The following is a 24,195-nucleotide window of genomic DNA, read 5'->3' on the forward strand; positions in this document are numbered from 1 at the left end:
GGATGCGGTTGTGGTGTCGAACGGCAATTCGCGGTAAAGGGATCTCGGGTGGAAGCAGGAGTCGGTGCAGAAACTTCAACAGATGAGGTCGTGGTGATGATCAGAGAGATCCGAGAGGGTCAGTGTGTTGAGCGCTTCTTGATATGTGGAGTAGGAGGGGAGAGAATAATGTCGCATGCCCTCTTTTGCACTTTTTCTCATGTTTCCGCTGTGTGTGTGTGTGTATGAGGGGAGGAACTGGTTGTAGTAAGATTAAATTGTGTCAAGGATGTTTTATGATCTATTCAGTGTTAATTTCCTTTATGATGCTACACTTCAGAATTATCCCTGGATAGACTGTTCCCCTACAACCTCCTTTCCTGATCGTCCTAACGGTGTGAAATCAGGTGTATCCCTTAATTTGATATTCTACAGGTAACGCGGTCTTTATATTCTAATGTCGCTTTGTTGTTTGATGTTTTCACTGATACAGGGTGTAGTGAGAGAGTAAAACACGAGGGCGAGGAGAGACCTGGTTCGATTGATAAGGATAAGGGACGTAAATGGAAGGGGAATCTGTTGCTGTTGTATAAGAGTCTGGTTGGGTCAGATACTGATGAAAATTTGCATATGTTATTGATCGAGTTTTAAGGATTGTTGTAGCAGTAGGAAGAGAAGTAGGAGGAATATTGATAGTAGTTAATAGTAGTAGTAGTTAATAGTAGTAGTTAGTAGTGGATATTGAATGTGAATAAAAGTTAAATTATGATATTAGACAGAGAAAGGAAACAAGAAAATAAATATTGTTATCCTCCATATGCACTAAGAGAGGCACCACCACGTGACACTGTGTCCTTTGAAAGTAGTGTTTTACAAATTGACTTTTACTCAAGCTAGGTTAGTCTTATCGTACACCATTGATAAGACAGATAAGAATATTTATTTAATGATGTGTTAAGAGCTAAATATATACACCCACCATTTCAACAGCTCTGGGTTTCACGTTGATGGAGGATGAGAGTGATGGAAGCTGCATGAGGGGGACAAGATTGAATGAGATGAAAGGTGATTTGACTTGAAAAAATATATATAGAAACTGCATATGACAAGGTGGGGTATGATCGGGTGTGATGTGTATAGGGATGAATAAAAGGTGGAGAGTATTACATTGACACACTGATTATGAAAATAACTTTGAGTAAAAAAATAGAAAGTATAATAGATGCGTCTGGTATTGAGGGAAGTATGAGGAAGGAACTGGTCATTAACGGGGGGGAATGGTTGTAGAATGGCTGTAGTTAGTGTTTTATTAAGTGGTAAACATGACTAAGGACTACTACCCCTACATGTGAGAGTAATATCTTGATGGAGGAACCCTGACTAGGATGGATCATTGTTATGTTTGTGATGTGATGGTCCAGGGAAGGTCACTCGTTGAATTAAAACCCAAGGATGTGACCCTGGTGGATGGTGTAATAGAATGTTAGTGAAGCAGAGTGAAGACTAAGTAATGTTTATGTTTACAAGAGACAGGAAGAGTTTGTGTTTAGTTGGTACTGAATGGAATAAGGTTATATGTCCACTATGAACTCCTTAACTATCTTCCAGACAGTTGCAGTACATTTATAAGTGGATGAGTTACTGTAACATGACTGGGCCTTGATTAACATTTCTATAGAGTCGCATCACCAGCAGAAGAACGTGGGCAGCTGAAAGGAATAGTAAGCAGGTCTTTAACATGGAGCTATACGTTGAGGGTACGACCAAGGACTTAGTCTCAAGGCCCTATATAAACTCCTATAGCATTAGTGTGAAAGTTAATACCATACGAACTACGAACCTAAACTTCCACTACTGCTGGGATGTGATGACTGGAGAGAGAGAGTGAGAGAGATAGAATTAATAAGCGTGATTGGTTTGCGAGGAGTAATAGGGGTAAATCAGTTCCATTACTTGAAGAAGAAGAAGAAGAAGAAGAAAGAAGGTGGAAAGCAGAAGCAAGAAACAGAAAATGTAGTAGGCGGAGAAGAAAGAAGGAAGAAATAAAAAATAAGAAAATTAGAAGAAAAAGTAGAAGGCGAAGAAGGTGAAGAAAAAGAAGAAAGAAGATAGCAAAAAATAGCAGAAGCAGAAAAAAATTAAAAAAGTAGAAAAGAAAAGGAAGACGAAAGAAAGAAGGAGATAGCAGAAAAATGGAAAAAAGAACGAGAAGAAGATAAAAAGAAGAAAACAAGTAGTATAGAAGTCAATGAGGATTTCTACTCGTCAAGAAAATGATGTAAGAAAAACAAAAAAACAAAACAATCATAAAACTCAGCAGACCAACACACAACAGAGATATTCATTCAACCAAAGGAAACATTTTATCGTATTATACGCTTGAAGACTTGTGTTCAGAGGAGATATCAAAGTCAAGGATGAAGGCGTTGATGGAACTTTAACCTGTTTATGCCGTGGTTGTTTTTCATGTCTTCTTGGTTGTGTCTTTCTTGGTTGTATCTCATCGTGGTTGTGATATTCATGATGTTGTACCCTACGACCCTCTCATACTGTACGTCTACTATGCAGTGAAAGGTAAGAGATGAGAGCGACTCAGTGAGGCTGGTATACCCTTTGGATGGAGGTCACCAGGTGGGACGGTTGCAGCATTAAGTCATAAGATAGTTGTGAAATGTTACATTGACGATGCGCATCAGGCCTCACTGCAAGGGTATACAGTACAGTATAGCCAAACCAGTCTTACCTTCAGTACAACCTGCCCTCACTAGAATGTACTGTACAAAGTCAAATTACTTGTGCTCAGAGAAGTGGATCTATATAAACACAAACTATAGTAATTGTGTTTTTTTATGATTATTAAAATTAGGGCTAGATTTTGGGTATATTGCCGTCGTTAGGAAATATCTATTATGACTTTCTACGGTGTGACAAATTTTTAGGCACACTGATACACCTATTTCTTATTATTTCTGTAATTATTAAAACACACGTAAATTTGATTGTTTTATTATTTATTGCAGAAATGAATTGGTAGTATGATTTTGTCAGCGTATACACATATGGGTGTGTTGTATCACCACCTGATGCCACTGGGCAGATGGGATGAGGTATGGTGAGGTTGTCCCGGGTGTTCATAGTTTACACACACACACACACACACACACACACAAAATAAATATAACTGTATCTTATAAGGGAAGACATGACTCAGAGGTAAAATCAGACGGATGAAAGAAATCAGGAAATTTGATGACACAGCAGGGAAGGCTCAAATGATAAAACCTATGGTTCTCTTCAGTCAGCATTGGGTTTATCGACACTAATGAGGATAATTATACGTATATTTATTCTCAGCTTGTTAGAGATTTAGGGATTTAATTCTGAGGAGTTAACGATTCTCTATTGCTTATTCTTGTGCGGTACATGTAGTGACACAGTACATACATTGGAAAATCTAAGAGGAACTTTATGTGTAGAGTATCCGAACATATTCTATTAGGGGTGATGATCGTTTAAAACAAGGTAATTACTCTGCAAACCACATCATTCAACGATCAGATTCAGGAACCACAGCCACAAGTACGACTATCCTTTGCTCTCTCTCTCTCAACAAGCGTAAGTGTACCTGGAAGGTCAGCACACATTACATGCGTTCTACATGTCTGGCTGCGAGGACAACGGTTACTTCCTGAGGCGCTCGTTAATAATGCAGTAGCATAATATTTTCAGTACTAACTTTTGACCTACAACTCAATTAAATAGAACTGCTTTTTTTATTAATGCGAATTCCTATTTTCATTTTTCGTACATCATTACTAGCACAAGGTATATACAGTATATCTAGTCTTTAACGGCGGTGCTTAAAACCAATCTCGATTAACCCTTTCACCACGTGTCACGCACTTGTTATTTTATTCTGGCTACCGCCAGACGATTTTATTCTGCTTAGGGTACCTCCCGCTGTGAAAGGTTTAGAGGTCCTGCATCCGCATACCTTTATGAATATTAGTAATGAATAACTCGGTGTTTGTGGTTGTATGTACTGTACTGCACAGTCGCGAACAAAAGTTGGAATCTGTGGTGAGGCCGAGTCACAAGAATGAGTCTCCTAACGTACTTTACCTGACTGTCATCTGGTGCGGGTGTGTTGTTTTATCTCATTCGGGGTGGATACTGCTTCAGCTTCAGAGGGAGCGAACTTTTTGAGGGGGCAACTGTACATACGGTGGAAAATATGTATATATATTTAATTAAAATGTCTTAAAACAATAATTTCGCTTAGGAAAAATTATAAATTTGTTCTTGCAGTGAAACCAAGATCAAGGTCAAGGCAGAAAGTCAGAACTGCGTCGTTAGGAGATTTTTAAGACGCGGTAATGTTATCAGTTGAGTACCTCCGGTCACTAACCTCACCAGACTGAACTTAAATAATTGCGCATTTTCTTTTTTCATTAAAGTTAGAAGCAGTAAGGTATATATCATAACACTTGGTTCAAATGGTGTTCTCGGTGTGGTAAAACAGATTCCATTTGCTCGATCCTCACTTGTTTATTTGTAGTTGCTGTATCATAATCCAACACGGCATCATACTTATTAACACGTGTATCACCGCCGTCTTTTTTTTTCCCCGGGATGTTCGGTTGTGTTAAGAGTTGAACACAAGTTGGTGGAAGATAGTGATTGTGTTTGCATTATTGTTACTAGTGTTTAAGAACTCCAAAATAATTAAAATATATAGTTTCATAGGATCACCTGAAGAATCAGGGGTGACGATTCTTCAGGTGCTTGCATATAATTCATTCGATTTTTTATAAGTAGAGCCTCTCCCCATAGGCTATAGTAAATACAATGTTCGTAATCAATTCCTTATGACCCGCAGAAAGTTATTAACTAAATTAGAGACCACCTGCATCAGCTCATTTAATCAAACCCTAACTACGCACTGACTCTAACTAGCAACTATGTCATCCAAGGAGGTGCTTATTACTATCTTCTTCGAGTCTCGTATCACTTACATGTCATCATTAGTTATCCATATACTTTATTATCATCTTCCATGGCAATATTCCTTTATCATCAATGTTCAGGGAAGATTAGTTCTCATATACGGGGTTGGGCGGGAGAGTTTTGCCATTGGTGCTTATAGTTTGTAGTGTCGTTGATGCCACATGTCGCTTTTCTCAGACACATATTTTTTTACTTTTATCCTTGAAAATTTAGGTAAACGTCTCTGTGTTTGTTAAGAAAGTTATGAAATGGTTACAATTATATTTTTGGGGTATCATTATATGTCGATACTGTAGAACAAGTTAGGAGTTTCAGTGCTCACAGTAGCCAGGGATCTCAGGTAACATTGTGACGGGGACGACTGTTACTAACCGGCCCCCTGGCCCTGCCTGGTGTGTCTCCTTCACTTTTGGATGTTTAGTTAATACCTCGGCCTCATACTATTCCCTCCTACTGATGGCTTGGGTTTTTGTCTCCAATATGCTGTTTTTGTCTGTCGCTGCACCTGTCCTTTCAGTCCTTATTATTATATCATAGTTGATTACTTTGCTTCATATTTTCACGCATTATCATCTTGTTTTGATTTGTTGTTATGCACTTCGTTGATTTTCTTTATTGATTCTCGAGCCGTCGTATTTATTATGAGTCATGATATTAGTTTGTGATCTAGTAACAACTTACTGCCCGCCCCACTTACTGCCTCTGGAGACATCTTCCAGTTTATCAAGTCATTCTGCTTTACCTTTTGTGATTTTTGTTACCTGTTTAACTTTCTTCACCTGTGCTTGTTTTCAATTGTGCTTACTCATGGTGGTGGGACTCACTACCTCAGGCATTTGGGGTGGTGACTAGTCATTTAAGTAAAAATCCAGGGGCTGCAGAAGCCCGTCTTGGGGAACCCCACACACCTCTCAGTTCGACCATCATGTCACCCTCACGCTGCTCGTGTTATTACTGTGTGTGTGATTGGTGGTCAGATATCCTCAAGCCTCAAACTTACGTGTGATAAAGATAATTTCGACAATACTGAGTATGGAAGTGTTTTTTATTTTTTTACTTTAATGGATTTTTTTTCTACTGCGGTTGCCTCTTAACAGCTGGGTGAATCTTAGGTACACAACACGTAAACTATTTCAGGTTTGATTGGAATATTATTTCAGTGTGTTTCGAAATAAAAGTTTTCTCCGTAACCTGCAATTTCGCAACCATGCCGGTCTTAAAACCTACAAAAAATTACAAAATATATTATATATTGAAACTCATGATCAGGGCAATTGTGAGAGAGAGTTGCCAGTTAATCCATTTTCATATAAGTACATAGCTTAGTCCCGTGGGCGTTATACACCGTCATATTCAGTTATCTAATCCAGAGTGAAGTTTTATAAATTATCGTCCAAACTGTATATACCAGACGAAGAAAATGTAAATATTTTTATCCTGTGGTAGTGAGTAGACCCGTGAGCCAGCCCGCCGCCTCCCTTAATGTGCGGCTCACGTGACCAGCTCACCCACACACCCAAACATGGCCTACCTGGCACACTGCAAAGGATGCAAGGCGCTAGTGAAGTAACCCTCCCTGCGCGGAGCAAATCTCAATGTGAAAATTAACTCATTCATCACCCGTGCACACAATCCATCCATCTATAGCCAACCCGTGCACGCTGACCACACTGTGTGATACTTGACCACACTGTGTAATACTATGACCACACTGTGATAATATGACCACACTGTGTGATACTATGACCACACTGTATGATACTATGACCACACTGTGTGATAATAATAATAATAATAATAATAATAATAATAATAATAGTAATAAACGGTTTATTGAAAGTTTTGCAGCCCGAAGGCTGAAAATATACATTGACATAAATGACTTATTACATACATTGGTGGTTTAACAAAAGCCTTCATTAGAGAAAGGTAAAGGAACATACAGTGAACATACAGATTAATGTTTACAGCGGAGGTCACGTAGATCATGTGAGCTGAGGTGTTAAACAGCAAACACGTAGTGTAGTAACCCTCACAGATGGTGTTATGAGGAGCATCACGTGGTGTAGTAATTCCCCAGATGGTATGAGGGGCCTGATGTGGTGTAGTAATTCCTCACAGATGGTGTATGAGGGGCCTGATGTGGTGTAATAATTCTCACAGATGGTGTTATGAGGGCATCACGGTGTGTAATCCCTCACAGATGGTGTATGAGGGGCCTGATGGTGTAATACCCTCACAGATGGTGTTATGAGGGCATCACGTGGTGTAGTAATTCCCTCACAGATGGTGTATAAGGCCTGATGTGGTGTAAATCCCTCACAGATGGTGTTATGAGGCCTCACGTGGTGTAGTAATTCCTCACAGATGGTGTATGAGGGCCTGATGGTAGTAATTCCCTCACAGATGGTGTATGAGGGCCTCACATGATGCTGTAGCAACTCATTCACTACGTGGTGTCGTAGCATCATGGGGACACCACTCTGTGTGATACTATGACCACTCTGTGTGATACTATGACCACTCTGTGTGATACTATGACCACACTGTGATACTATGACCACACTGTGTGATAATGACCACACTGTGTGATACTATGACCACACTGTGTGATACTATGACCACACTGTGTGATATTCACACTGTGTGATACTATGACCACACTGTGTGATACTATGACCACACTGTGTGATACTATGACCACACTGTGATACTATGACCACACTGTGTGATACTATGACCACACTGTAATACTATGACCACACTGTGATACTATGACCACTCTGTGTGATACTATGACCACACTGTGTGATACTATGACCACACTGTGTGATACTATGACCACACTGTGTGATACTATGACCACACTGTGTGATACTATGACCACACTGTGTGATACTATGACCACACTGTGTGATACTATGACCACACTGTGTGATACTATGACCACACTGTGTGATACTATGACCACTGTGATACTATGACCACTGTGTATATGACCACACTTTGATATATGACCACACCGTGTGATATAAGACCACACTGTGTGATACTATGACCACACTGTGATACTATGACACACACTGTGTGATACTATGACCACACTGTGTGATACTATGACCACACTGTATACTACACCACACTGTGTGACACTATGACCACACTGTGTGATACTATGACCACACTGTGTGATACTATGACCACACTGTGATACACTATGACCACACTATGTGATACTATGACCACTGTGTGATACTATGACCACACTGTGTGATATGACCACACTGTGTGATACTATGACCACACTGTGTGATACTATGACCACACTGTGTGATACTATGACCACACTGTGTGATATTATGACCACACTGTGTGATACTATGACCACACTGTGTGATACTATGACCACACTGTGTGATACTATGACCACACTGTGTGATACTATGACCACACTGTGTGATACTATGACCACACTGTGTGATACTATGACCACACTGTGTGATACTACACACTGTGTGATACTATGACCACACTGTGTGATACTATGACCAACTCGTGTGATACTTATGACCACACTGTGTGATACTATGACCACACTGTGTGATACTATGACCACACTGTGATTATGACCACACTGTGTGATACTATACCACACTGTGTGATACTATGACCACTGTGTGATACTATGACCACACTGTGTGATACTATGACCACACTGTGATACTATGACCACACTGTGTGATACTATGACCACACCAGTGATACTATGACCACACTGTGTGATACTATGACCACACTGTGTGATACTATGACCACACTGTGTGATACTATGACCACACTGTGATACTATGACCACACTGTGTGATACTATGACCACACTGTGTGATACTATGACCACACTGTGTGATAATAATAATAATAAAAATAATAATAATAAACAAAAACACAAAACAAAAAAACAACAACAAAACAAAAAAACTGAACATACAGAATGTTACACATCACAATCATGTGAGCTAGTGTTAAACCGCAAACAATTAGTACTCCCTCACAATGGTGTTATACACACGTGATAGTAGTTCACATTGGTGATACGAGCACCGTGGTAATAATTCCCTCTGAATGGCAAAGCAGGGGCTGTATGATGTAGTAATCCCTCACAGATGTGTACTTGAGGGCCTGATGTGGTGTAATTCCCTCACAGATGGTGTCATATGAGGGCATCACGTGGTGTAGTAATTCCCTCACAGATGGTGTATGAGGGCCTGATGTGGTGTAATAATTCCCTCACAGATGGTGTATGAGGGCCTGATGTGGTGTAATAATCCCTCACAGATGGTGTTATGAGGGCATCACGTGGTGTAAGTTCCCTCACAGATGGTGTATGAGGGCCTGATGTGTGTATTCTCACAGATGGTGTTATGAGGGGCATCACGTGGTGTAGTAATTCCCTCACAGATGGTGTATAAGGGCGTGGTGGTAATAATTCCTCACAGATGGTGTTATGAGGGCCTCACGTGGTGTAGTAATTCCCTCACAGATGGTGTATGAGGGCTGATGTGTGTAGTAATTCCCCTCACAGATGGTGTATGAGGGGCCTACATGATGCTGAGCAACTCATTCACTACGTGGTGTCAGCAGCATCATGGGGACACCACACTGTGTGATACTATGACCACTCTGTGTGATACTATGACCACACCTAGTGTGATACTATGACCACACTGTGTGATACTATGACCACACTGTGTGATACTATGACCACACTGTGTGATACTATGACCACACTGTGTGATACTATGACCACACTGTGTGATACTATGACACACTGTGTGATACTATGACCACACTGTGTGATACTATGACCACACTGTGTGATACTGTATTGACCACACTGTGTGATACTATGACCACACTGTGTGATACTATGACCACACTGTGTGATACTATGACCACACTGTGTGATACTATGACCACACTGTGTGATACTAAACCACACTGTGTGATACTATGACCACACTGTGATACTATGACCACGCGTGATACTATGACCACACTGTGTGATACTATGACCACACTGTGTGGATACTATGACCACACTGTGATACTATGACCCACTCTGATACTATGACACACTGTGATACTTGACCACACTGTGTGATACTATACACTGTGCGATACTATGACCACACTGTGTGATACTATACACACTGGCGATCATAACCACACGTACTATGACCACACTGTGTGATACTATGACCACACTGTGTGATACTATGACCACACTGTGTGATACTATGACCACACTGTGTGATACTATGACCACACTGTGTGATACTATGACCACACTATGTGATACTATGACCACACTCTGTGTGATACTATGACCACACTGTGTGATACTATGACCACACTGTGTGATACTATGACCACACTATGTGATACTATGACCACACTATGTGATACTATGACCACACGACAAAAAGGCAGTCGTCCTTGTTCATTGTTGCAACATAAGAAAACTGGGCCAAACTTATTATTGCAGTATAGAAAATATCGGCTTCCTTATTCATTATTGCAATGTACTTGTTCCCCCCCAAAAAATCAGTGACTATTTTCATTATTGCAATTTAGAAAAAGGCATTCGTTCTTATTCACTATTGCAACATAGGAGAGACAATCGCCCTTATTCAGCATTGCAATACAAAGACAACGAGTCATCTTTATTCACTATTGCAGCATGAATATGGTCGCCGTTATTCAATATTGCAATAATATTCATTATTCATTATTACAATGAAGAACAAAATTTATATATTATTCATTTTTTTACAATATAGAAGAGATAGTCAAATTTATTCAGCAATGCAATATAGTGAGAAAAAAATACATAAAAATACAATCGATTTTATTCATTACTACATTTGAAAAGATATTCGTTTTTCTTCATTATTGAAATACAGAAAATATAATCTTCATCATTAGGCTGTGAGGCAGAGCCATAAACGTGGCAAGAAAACAAGTTTGGTTCCAGCACCTGCGGGACTACTTTTTGTAAACACTAGCGAGGAAACTAGGGTATGTACGCCTGACACTTCGTAAAAACATCTCCGTTTGATAGCCTGCAAAGTTTGTGTGTGTGTGTGTGTGTGTGTGTGTGCAACAGTAATGCTGCAATTCCGTAAATGTGTATCTGTCAGCGTTTCTGGCTGACTGTATGCGTCCCAATCTTGAAACTAATTACGCTATACACATGAAATTTGGGCAATGCATTTTCAATTACATAAATAATATTATATTCATATTTTAAGTCACTACACTACGTATTTTTATCACAGTGGCGAATGGAACTTCTGCAAATGATCAGACAGAATTGTGATTGGGTGATATACTTTTTTTTTCGATTCCAACTGGCTTTAAAGATCAAAGCAATTAGTAGTAAATCTAGTTGTGTTTTCCAGTGTAAAAAATTCTTCTCAACAATTACCACTTGTCAGATGTTTAGAGAAATGTTTGGTAACGGCGCAGTGAGTTAGAGCTGCATGTTTGGAGTGAGTTAGAGCTGCATGTTTGGAGAGAGTTAGATCTGCATGTTTGGAGTGATTCAGAGCTGTATGTATTGCTTAGTAATACTGAAGAACGTGTGTATAAATATGCTGTGTGTGTGTGTGTGTGTGTGTGTGTGTAATAATAATAATAATAATAATAATAATAATAATAATAATAATAGTAATAATAAACGGTTTATTGATAGAGTTGCAGCCGGTGGCTGAAAATATACACACTTACATGTGATCTAGACATAATGATATGCGTTCAATACATTTACAGGGCTGTACAGTACATAAATCAGTTGTTTATTATTTTAACAATAGATGGGATGGTGCTATTCTTATATCTATCAGTGCGGGCTTTTATGGGCTGAATTTTGTTGTAGTGGAGGACTGCGCGAGGTGGGCGGGGGACTGCCGGTGGCAGGAGGTGGCGATGACGAGGATGGTGCAGTAGTCCACTGCCAAACCCTGCTAGTGCGTAGTGGTGGAGGTCACTGAGGGATGGCATTTCCAGGGTGGAGAGAGCGTTGTTATAGGCAGAGTAGTCTGCGCCGAGCATGATTCTGCAGGCCCTTTTCTGTACCTTCTCTAGCTGACGTTGTTGGGTAGAGTTGAGAGAAGATGACCAAGCTGGTGACGCATACGTTAGTTTGGGGAGAATAAAGGCATTGTTGATAGTCCTCAGCTCTGGCATGGGTGTCCCAAGTGACCTGAGTCGTCGTAGCATGTAGAGTCGGTAAGAGGGTGCCTTGATTGTGTTGTTTACATGGGCCTTCCAGTGAAGTTTGTTGTCTATAGTTACACCCAGGAGTTTGGCAGACTGAACCAGCTGGAGAGGGTGGGCACCCAATGTAACTGCTGGGGCTTGCACTGGAGTGGTGGCGGTATTGATGTGCATGACTACGGTTTTGGTGTGGTTGATGGTGACCTTGTTCTCCGTAGTCCATGCCTGTAGCCTGTCCAGGGTGCCTTGTAGCGATGAGTAGTCCAGTGAGGTGTTGTCCACTGTAACCCCCACAGTGCAGTCAACCACGTACTTCCACCTGTAAGGAGTGTCCGATAGAGCATCGTTGATCAGGATTAGGAAGCACAGTGGTCCCATCTTGGTCCCCTGGGGAACACTGCAGGTGAGGTGTTAGAATGTGGAGACAGAAACCTGGTACACTCACAACAAAAAGTATCGGTGCATACTGTTGTGTGAACAATTTGAGACCAGTGACGATAGGTATTGGGAAAGGCGAGTTGTTCCAGCCGTATGTTGGCAGCCCTGTAATCCTGCTGAGCAGCTACTATGGCCTGGTCAAATGAAACAAACCGTTATAAATAAGGTCGGGAAGTGATAAATAGACAGTATGAAATATGAGGAGCTCCCTGTTAATAAAATTATTTGTGATACTTGTGAATATTGCCACATTAATTTATGCTACCAAATAAACCACTCAACCTGGTCGTCCTGAGGGGTGGTGCAGCCTGGACGGCCGCTCCAAGACCTGTCGTCTGTAGCACCAGTTTCGAGGTATCGCCGAATCCATCGTGCAGCGGTGTTCCTGTGGACACCAACCCGCCAGCTAATATCTGTGACGCCGAACCCTTCGTTATGAAGGGCAATAATAGCTCCTCGTGTTCCCTCTGAGGTTTCCATGTCGTCTGGAATGTGTAGATCTCTACTGCTTCATATTGCCTCTGTTTTATATCCACGTTCACCGAGACCGAACCCTCGCTCATCATTCAGTCGACACAAAGCAACAATCCGAAAAGAGGAAAGAAACACAGATTGTCAGCCATATGGCAACACCTAGTGGAGTGGGGGGGGGGGTTATGAGGAATGGATACACTTACCAACCTTCCCGACATATCACAGTGTATACGTATCGTTTCGGAAGTCGTCGATCTCACCCTGCACCGATACTTTTTGGTGCGAGTGTCTGACGATGTTCACTCAAGAAATCAGTGAACCATGAGACCAGGTTGGTGTTGTGTGTGTGTGTATGTGTGTGAATTATCTCGTGTATTGCAAGACTCAATATATTTTAATCAAGTCATCCTTCGTCTTCTGAATTTAACAAAACTTTATTTACTTCATGTTAGGATGTGTTAGTTGGTGCTGTTCATTTATACTTTGTACTCTACTGTATCATGTACATCTGTGTGACCATCTCTATTCACAGACCAGTTCAAAATCACGAAAAACTATCCTTACTCGGGGTGATTGATGAATTTCAGAATGAACACTGCGACTCCTGTTGTCTCGGTAGGGTTGCCAAGATCCTTGTCCGTTGTGTCATATTTTTTCAATGCAATTTTGTATAGATAGTGTTTTTGAGTGACTATATATATTATGGTCCAATATGAAAGTGGGTATACAAGAAGGCATTATGGCTGGCACTACACTTGTCCGTTTTCACTTTCCCAAGTATAAAATTAGGTACCTACTCACAACTTGGTGGACTGAGGGTGCCGCGGGAGCGAGCCAGTGACCCTTAGGACTGGAGGCGAGCCCTGAATCCACTCGACTGCTGCTTGCTGCACTTCAATAATAATAATAATAATAATAATAATAATAATAATAATAATAATAATAATAATAAACGCCCGACGTCCTATATTATTATTTATTAGCATTGCGTGTTTAATACCCTCAAACAGTTAGTTTCATATTCATACTTCAATAAATAAATAACCACTAGAGTTACCAGCAGAGAACTTCTATCTTGGAACAAAGAAATGGGCTAGGTGAATACAAAGAGTAAATAATTACATCGTTCCACACTTACTGTAGTCAACAGAGAAGCTAAGAGGACGTCTTTTATTCGTTATTTCAACATAAAAAGAAGTGTAGCTTTTATTAACCATCGCAACAGAAAATAATCGGCTTTATTCGTCAATGCAACATGCAGTAAAGATGGTCATCCTGGGATTAGAAATTATTTTTAGCAGATGGAACAAAAAACACCTTCACCTTCTATTGAGGAGGACAAAGGTGGGTCGTGGCGGGGCGGTGACGAATGGTGCCCCCTCGATCTGCATCCCCACCCCCACCCAAGCCCCCGCACCCCCGCCTGCTGCTTGTTGGACGAGGGAAAATGTGTACGTAGATGTGTAACCTCCAACCTGAGCTCCGTCCTTGCTTAAAAGATAATGCCAACCCTGATCCACCAACGTGATGGCTAAAGTCACCTCCTCCCACACACTTAGATCTATTGGCGTTATTTCTTCAGATTCTCAGTTTAACTCTTGTAATGGGACAGATGTCGTAATAAACAACTGGACATTCATTTTGTTACCTTGGGAGTATTTTTTTGTCTTCCTTACAACTATCACGTGTGTTGTTGTTTCTGGTACATTGACTGTAATTGACTCCCTTATGACCACTCATCCCTCTTATCCTTTAAACCTGAGTGTGGTTTGCTTGTGTCAGAGGCCAGGCTGTGTTAGTTATCCGCACACTGAGGAATGATGTAAAGATACGAGTTTGGTGTAAATACTCGTGACAGTTCAGTATGTACAGCGATATAAAACAAATTAAACGTTTAGTGTGTGGGCAAGACTTGGTCACTGCTATGTCCAGATTGTGAAGAGTTCAGGGATAGTCGTCTACCTCCTGCATTGTCAGTGATGTCTTAACTAAAACCCATTTTTACATATTTTGTATAGTATGTAAGTAGGTTTCATAGGTTTTGACTGCCAGTTAGGGTCAGTGTGGATACAGCACACTGTATACTAACCCTTCGGTACACAAGGAATCAGCGTCGCTGGCATTATTCGTTCACCGCCTTCACTTCCCCAATTTGCAAAGTTTACATCTGGGTGGACTGGGAGTGCCCCGGGATCGAACCAGTGACTCTTAGAACAGGAGGCGAGGTCTGTGTCCACTTGGCCGCTGCATTCTATATTAGCTGCAAATAACTTGTTATCAGAATGAGCGTTTTGTACCCATGTATCACTCATGTCTTAAGCCCTAAGCTTTTTTTATAATTCTCCTTTTTCCATTACCGTCTACGTGATGGACGTGGGTGCACAATAAACTAGCTGATCCGTGGCAATCACCAAAAACTAAAGCTACATGTACACCTTTTTCAAACGGGAGGGGGGGAGGGGTGACGACACGGTAGGTCATTCTAGTGTAAACAGTCTGAAGGTTGCGAGCCGCCTCTGTTTACATTACATATGACAAGAATTATAAGTTGTCAGTGACGGATTATATTATAAATGAGTCATTATGGCTTAACACACTTTAAATGCACGAGCTCTTGATGTTGAGGACCTGGCGGAGGAAATGTGTAATACTGTCATTATGTTTGTCTGTCTGTCCGCCTACCTGTCAAATTACTCTTTGCTTTTGTCTCTTTCTCTATCTGTCTTTCTCGTACCCCCTCTCTCTCACACACACACACACACACGTTTCCTCCCCCCCGGCCTCCCACCCTCACTTCTGGCGTGGGATTCAATATACTGTACCCCATAGTGATTCACCAACGACATATTAAACATAACAACTATACACAACTGGAATGTATACTCAGACCTTAAAAACAAAAAAACAAAAAAACATTGTACCATCACAACTACAGCACCAATAAGTAGGCCCATCTCATCCTTGAAATAACTACAATGCTTTAAGAATGTCTGATCCCCGAACCTTTCTTGTATGGTGTTCCACTTGGCTCCATTTTTTTTAAACGAATACTGTATTTTTGTTGTGTATAAATAACACCATCAATTCTACTACTTGGGTTTTTTCTTCTTTTCAGTAAACTTACATCTGCACCAGTCAGGACGGAGACCATTTCAACACGTGTGAACTGAGTAAGTCTCTTTATTCATCTCTTGTAATGTACTGTACTGTACATATGGCAAGTGTACCCAATATTATATTCCTCAAACTAATGCTTCGTTTACAAGAGCAGTTTTTGTGGGTTTCCGATAAGATAACCACTGTTGCCTTTTATTACACACAAGAGTAATTTAAATGCCAGTCACACAAATCCTCGGTTATTAATGAAGCATTAGACGCATTCATATCAAAACGTATACTCTACCTGCAGATTAAACAACAATATACTGCAGTTATATTTTATCACTTTCAGTAGATGAGATACATTCAGTAGATGCAGCAACAGACTGATTATGAAAAATGAAAACTGACTCCATTAAACTCGTGTAGCCTCGTGGTGTCATGATGTCAGCCACCACGCGAAACTACGATTACTTAAACAAATAGAGGAAAAGGTGTTACGTTCTAGACAGAGTAACAAATAGGGAACCAATTTCACTCGATCAAACCTATAATATAACCCGTAACACAATGATGATCAGTCCACGTAAAACCATTAATCTTGCATGAAATAGTTAGTGTTAAATCGGGAAATAACAAGTGAGGCTCAATCATTTATTTACTGAAGTGAGACGTCGGGGGTAGTTAAGGCCAAGACGATGTTACACCGACGAGTTTATTGATAGAGGAATGAATGTCTGTCAAACTTTATAATGACTGTCAAAGGAACTTACTTTACTCTCTTGACCATTGATGTATGTTAAAAAAAAGGTAAAAAAATTTTAGGTTCTGTGTATTCCTCTGATTTTGTAATATTTTAGCGGATTTTTTTTCTTTTTCTCAAGTTTTCTAGTATGGGTTGAGGGGGTGAGTGACAGCAGTGTTTATCACAATTATATAGGTCGATAATGTTGTAAACTCAACTCAAATCCGCACAATTTTGAAGGTTTTATGTTATTTGTAAACTGTTATGATTTTCCTTTTACATTTTTGCCAGATTTACATTAAGGATAATCTTGATTTAACTCTTGAAACACAATTAGAAGTTTTCAAAATTTATTGTAATATCTGCAAGAATTTTATATAAGTTTTAAAACGTTCAGTTAACTTTTTCTTACACGTACAAAAGAGTTTTTTTTAATATTAATTTTCCGTCACAGTTATTCACATTGCCTGGAATGTAAATTTGTAACATTGCAAATTCTTGGAAACAAATTAAATTTAAGTGTTTTTTAAATTCTCTTCATACACTCATTATACTACACGGAGTTGTTGTTGTTATAATGTTATTACTGCTATTCAACTTTGAAAGTCTACAAGCGCATAACTAGGGTAGTAATTATACCATCTAACAAAATCTTAAATATAATGAGATAAGACTTATGGTGGTCGCCGATGTCTTCATCCTGCCCGAATTAAATTTAAAAAAATTATTTATCCATTTGTTGCAAGATTTTTGCACACAAACTGAATTTTTATTATAACAAACATTTACTCCAATTACATGTGAATCAATTTAAATTAACAGCTTTTGGCCGCCAGCCGCCTCCTCTCCTAATTTTAATATTGTAACAGCATGAGCATTTTTTTACAGAATTCTTCAAATTAATAATAAGTTTTCACATGACGTCGAAGATATATCTACAGTTATCAATATTTTCAGACTAGTACCGATTTTTATCCCAATCAAAACCACAGTTAATGGTCGTTTCGCTAATCACAAGTAATTACCGACATACAAACATGTAAATATTGAGCATTACGCTACTTACCTGTCGACTTTGCTCGGCTGCGTCCAGGTAAACCCAAATAATAATCGTTATCATAAATTACCTAATAGAGGAAAATTAACTGGATTATATGTATTAAATAATTCGAAAGTTGACAAAAACTGTAATATTCCAAATGAGAAATACGATTGGTGACGTCAGACTTTAGATTCCTGCATATTGGAAACACAATTTAAACACGAACTCTTTCAAACACGTATTCTAGATTAGTAAATACATTAGTCGTGAATAAATAATAAATAAAAGAGATAAAGATTATATCTGTTGACTATTTAAGCTAGAATGAAAGCTAAACACAACAAAACAAAAGGTATCAGTGATCACCTCACTCACTAATGGCTCAACATAAAAGCGTTAAAACCCAGTTACAACTCTTTAAAGGCTCCCACGTTTAATTTACCCTCACTCTGGTTGCCGGCCAGATCACAGGTCTTTCAACAATACTATAACATGTTGGAAAACACTCTGAGCATATTAATAACGTTTTCACAAATTTTAAGCTATTTTTCGGATCACTTGAAAGAACCTCCGTCCCAGCTTAGTTTTACCTAAACTAACCTAACCTAAGAATCTCCACCCCAGCTTCATTCACTTAAAGATTAACCATGCTATCGCTAACCTAACGCGCACTTAATCAACCTAACCTAACTTAATGCTAAACAAATCTAACGGTAACCTAACCAAATCTAACCTAACGTCGTAGCCTCAAACAGTGTTAGGGTGGTTAATCTTTAGGTTAAATAAGATGGAGTGGAGATTCTTCAGGTGATCCTTTCATCCTTCAGAGGAAATACAACACTTCTAACCTTTAAATCATCTATTGAAATATTTTATATTGTCTAAATCACTTTTGCAGGTGTTAATAAAACTAGGTAATCTTTTAAGTCTCCGTTATTATGGATGTTATAATGAATTACTATATTTAATTTCTTGGGTCCAGTTAAAGCTACTAGTCATTAGTAGTTTAAGATTGAGAAGTACTGTACTGTACAGTCACTCATAAAACTATCTATACAAAATTTAATTAAAAAATATGACACAACAGATGAAGGATTTTGACAACCCCACTGAGACAACAGGAGTCGCAGTGTTCATTCTGAAATTCATTGACTCTCCAAGTACAGATAGTTTTTTGAGTGACTGAACACCCTTCTCTGGTTAAGGATAGTTTGGTTGGTAGAGTTATAGATGTTTATGACAGAGCACTTTCTGTGTTCCATGTATAGTTCCGTCAGTCCTCAGTTCCACCCATAAACCTGTGAACCTGTGAATCCGAGACATCACACATTGTTGGATCTATAAATGGCACACTGTGTAATGTCTCGGCATCATATGTTCAGGAGTCTCAAGGGTTCATGGATGGGAGAGAGGAACACCGTGACTCCGGTTGTCTCGCTCGGTAGTGTTGTCAAAATCATTCGTCCGTAGTGTCATATTGTCTAACAAAAAATTCGTAAAGATATTTTTTGGAGCGAGTGTACAGTATATTAGCTATATATATTCACTTTCTAATTATACTATATGCCTTTGAACATTGAACACATCAGGTGTCTGTTCTACAAGCTACAAGTATCATCTGCAATGTATTAAGTTGTGTAATTCGTATCTATAATTCAACTGGTTCGGTAAACAGCTTCAGTCACTCCACTTGCCAGGTTTGATGACTGGAGAGCCAAACTTCGAGAAACAGTTAATAGAGACCTGAGCAGACAAGCAGAGACTCGTATATGTGTTAGCTATCGACATAGGAAGTTAGTTGATGAAGCGTAATAATACATTCACAGCATCAACAAGGTAAACATGAGGCTACAATATTACTGATGTTGACCTGACCCGAATCCTCAAGGTGAAAATTTTAAATTATGATAAACAAGATTCCAAGTTTTTCTTTACTCTTACAACTTTTTTATCTCACCATCATGCAAGAAGACATAAGTTAAATTTACACTGACTCTCTCTCTTTATCAGTAATTCTAGATAATTGTCATAAGCGATAGATGTGTTCGAGTGTGGTATTCCCCATCCACAACAAAAGATCCGAAGACGCTCATTTGGTTTACTCACGTCGCCTCACATAACTCATTTTAGTGCCGTAACTTCCCTCAGTAGCGCGTTCATCCCCAAGAGCTATTTGGTCACGATGCCTTCCGGTCATTTAATCACACCACTCCTTCCTGCTGTCTGTTTTTCTGGTGATTATAATGACTCAAGGGGCTTTAAAATCAATTATATTTCCCGGATCACCTGAAGATTCTTTCCCCCCCACCAGTTTATTTTACCTGAAAATTAAACAATCTAACCTAACCTCATCCCCAAACAGTGTTAGGATGGTTAATCTTAAGGTGAAATAAGCTGGGTAAAATTCGTCAGTTACGTAGACAGAGTTTCTTCAGAATTTTAATTCCCGCCACATTTACTTATGTTCCACACACGTTCTAAGCTCCGTCCACACTATGGTAATGTATTTCACGTTCTAAGCTTGGGTAAACTTTTTGTTTTAAACTATGCGACGCAAACAACACCCTATTACAAAACGCCAATGCTTCCTACAGTAACGTAGCCTCACACCCATGGGTAAGTCAGGTGTAGGAAGAACCAGAGACAACCTAGGTGTAGAAAGAACGAGGTGTAGACAGGTACAGGGGAAGGCTGGATCAGGGATATGCAGAAACAGTACCAGGGGGCAGGTATTGGTGAAGGTGGTGGCTCAGGCGGTGAGAGAGAGAGAGCATGGCGGCGGCGTGGTGGTGCTCGTAAAAGCTATTTTTCTCCGCGGCCCGGTGAACACCACGACACACCCTGGCCGCGTCTGCTGTGGGGATAGCTGTGGTGCTGGGATAATTGTAGTGTAGGGAGAGCTGAACTGCAGTGCTCTCTCTCTCTCTCTCTCTCTCTCTCTCTCTCTCTCTCACACAGAGGCAGATACTTGTTGCACAGTAAAACTAAGCCGAATTCCCCCCTCAGATTGTCTCACCTGCTCTAAGGCTCAGTACGCGAGGCACCAACACGTCGTCACCTTAACCCCAGCGAGCCTCACAGGGATCAGTAAAATCCACAATGGTTCCTAACTCCCAATCCTTAAAGTGTAGTGGTTGAGACGCAGCAGAGGTTAATAATAAAGTTATAAAAATAATGAATAGAAGAATCATTACAGCAACAAGTGTAATATATTGTTCAGACTTGTTCATGTAATGTATACCTGAACCTAAACTAACTTACACTAATTAACCAAACCTATTTTAACCTAACATAACTAAACCTAACCTAACCGTTTCTAGTGTAATTTTCAGGTTATCCAAATTAATGTAATTTTATCTGTCTTATTCAACTAACTTTACTTAATAACATAATCAAAGCTACAAAACCAGGAAATATGTAGAATAAGAAAAATTAAATAAAATTTCAATTTAATAGTTTTAATATTTACATAATTTATTAGCATAATATCAGATGTTGAATTTATGTGTCTAAAACATTAAATTTTTTTTTTTGCATCTGTGGGTGAATGACTGAAAATCATTCGTAAAAGGTAGTAAACTACTTTCAACAGCAACATGGTTTTCATCACTGCATTGGTCATATTTCTATTGAAAAATTTCCGCGTGGAACCTCGGATGATGACATAATTATATACATTTTCTGCAATATCAAATTGATGAAAAAACCCGGTATCAGTTTTATTCCAAGACTTGTAGCGGGATGACTCCCTCATCTTCACGCAGGAGAGAACATTACTGCACCTGTATCGCCACACTCGCGGCCTGGTGGTGGAGAACAGGATGTGTGGGGCAGCCTGGCCACCCTTCACGCGCCCACCTCGTGTGTCCATCATGACCCCTGCTGCTGCTGTCTGCTTCTTATGACCCCTGCTGCTGCTACCTGCTTCTTATGACCCCTGCTGCTGCTGCCTGCTTCTCATGACCCTACTGCTGCTACCTGCTTCTCATGACCCCTGCTGTTGCCGCCTGCTTCTTATGACCCCTGCTGCTGCTGTCCGCTTCTTATGACCCTACTGCTACTGCCTACTTCTCATGACCCTGCTGCTGCTGCCTGCTTATGACAACTGCTGCTGCTGTCTGCTTCTCACTGCTGCTGCTTCTTATGACCCCTGCTGCTGTCTGTGCTGCTGCGCTTCCCCTGCTGCTGCTGTACCCTACTGCTACTGCCTGCTTCTCATGACCCTGCTGCTGCTGCCTGCTTATGACAACTGCTGCTGCTGTCTGCTTCTCATGACCCTACTGCTGCTGCCTGCTTCTTATGACCCCTGCTGCTGCTGTCCGCTTCTCATGACCCCTGCTGCTGCTGCTGCCTCCTGCTTCTTATGACCCCTGCTGCTGCTGTCTGCTTCTCATGACCCTACTGCTTATAAGTATTTCTTGCCAAAGACTCTTGTTGCTGTTGTACTTCTGTGTATTATTGTGTGTGTGTGTGTGTGCGCACCAGATCAAGTGTCATGACGGAAGCAGAATAGTCTGGAAGGTAAAGTGGGGCGTGTACTGTTGGGGTCATTACCTGGGTGGGCTGGTGTGGGTGGCCGTCACTCAGTCACCACCTGGGTGGGCTGCTGTGGGTGGCCGTCACTCAGTCACTACCTGGGTGGGCTGGTGTGGGTGGCTGCCACTCAGCCACATATCCTCTTAACATAATTCCCGCGATGTCATGTAACTAATAGGAGTAACCTTACTTCTCACACCACAGAAGATCATCAGTGCAGAAAGAAGACGGTCGATCATTCGTCTGGCGAAGCTTCGATAAGTGTGCCATTGTGGGGTGGTAAATGATCGTTTGGTTGTAACTTCCAAAAAATATCTTACTGATGATTGCTCGTACTGGCGTTATTTTCATGGAAGAGCCTCAGGATGATGGAGAAGCTGTCGTGTAGTGAATATCCATTTTGCTGTAATTTGTAGATGTAAATGAATACGACGAGGAGGTAATGATGGATGGGGACACGAGGATGTTATCGTGTAAGAAGTGTGCGAGTTAACAATTCAGATTTTTCAGATTTTTCAGATTCTCAGTAGCAAAATCGACAAAGTTCCGATAATATCTTGTATTTTCGTAACGTCCATGGTGACAGGTGATGTTTTAATGTGGAATGAGGGAACACAACACTCACGAGAGAAGTAAGTCTACCAGACCTATCTTAAACCAAGCAACTGGCAATTTCACACCGAAAGCGGAGGTCATACGGCCGGGTAAACCGATATACCATACATCTAAAAAGGGAGAATAACCATGTAAACAAGATGAGAGACAAGGAGACATACAGCAAACAGACAGAAAGTGAGATATAAACAACCGTGTAACACTGACCCCCAGCCAGTACACACCCCTCGTCCCTCTTAAGTGGCTGTGAGTGGTAGCTGAGTGGCACACCCGCCCTCCACCCATCTAGTCAATAAAATCCATCACTACAGTTTACAACATACATATCTCATTACAAAAGTTATGGATTTACCCCGACATGGCGTGTTTGGTCATGGATTACCTCTAAGTGACGCTCGATCAATTTCGCACAGAGGAGAACCTCATAGTGAAGGTGAGGCTGTCATCACTGAATACTCCTGCTTTGGTGGAACCAGAAAACTTTGCTCACTCTTATGATTGTGTTATTGAACCATTGGGAATATGAGGAAATACTTTCAGCTTAAAAGGTTATGTGAACTAAAATGATGTTAGACAACTAATCAGGAACTAAAAGAAATTTTCCTTCTTATTATCAACATTTTAGATTTTCTTTTTTGCATATTCAAACAAAGGATAAGAAAGCACTCATAAAATTGACGTTACGTCCCAATCTTCATTATGGAACGAATCTTTTATCAAAACAGTTGTGAAATTGCTTCAAGTAAAGAAGTCTGGAAGCGACAGAGAAAGGTTTTAGTCAAGGTGGATGGACTTTGTCTGCGAAGAATAGCTGGTACCCCGTAAGGAGCGCCACGAGACCGAAGTGGTGAACTATGTAAGACTGTACGAGGAAAACTCTTAACATTATATTAAGAATGGAGAAGGTATTTCAAAGTCAAATACATTTGTGTCGAACGCGTGCGCTCTGTCATTAAAAATATACACTATTTTCTCGCTTCTC

At 40.3% G+C, this 24,195-nt stretch overlaps 1 long non-coding RNA gene across 1 annotated transcript in view; it reads left to right on the forward strand.

Annotated features, from left to right (window-relative positions):
* LOC121859418 overlaps positions 1-21,328 on the forward strand; it is an 83,578-nt gene extending 62,250 nt beyond the window's left edge. Inside the window, exons 2-3 of the long non-coding RNA XR_006087638.1 lie at positions 16,292-16,346; positions 21,069-21,328. This is a non-coding gene — a long non-coding RNA (uncharacterized LOC121859418). The remainder of the gene's footprint in view (positions 1-16,291; positions 16,347-21,068) is intronic.
* Positions 21,329-24,195: the final 2,867 nt, after the last annotated feature.

Source organism: Homarus americanus, unplaced genomic scaffold (assembly GCF_018991925.1).
Source record: "Homarus americanus isolate GMGI-L3 unplaced genomic scaffold, GMGI_Hamer_2.0 scaffold7626, whole genome shotgun sequence".
In the NCBI taxonomy this organism is placed as follows: domain Eukaryota; kingdom Metazoa; phylum Arthropoda; class Malacostraca; order Decapoda; family Nephropidae; genus Homarus; species Homarus americanus.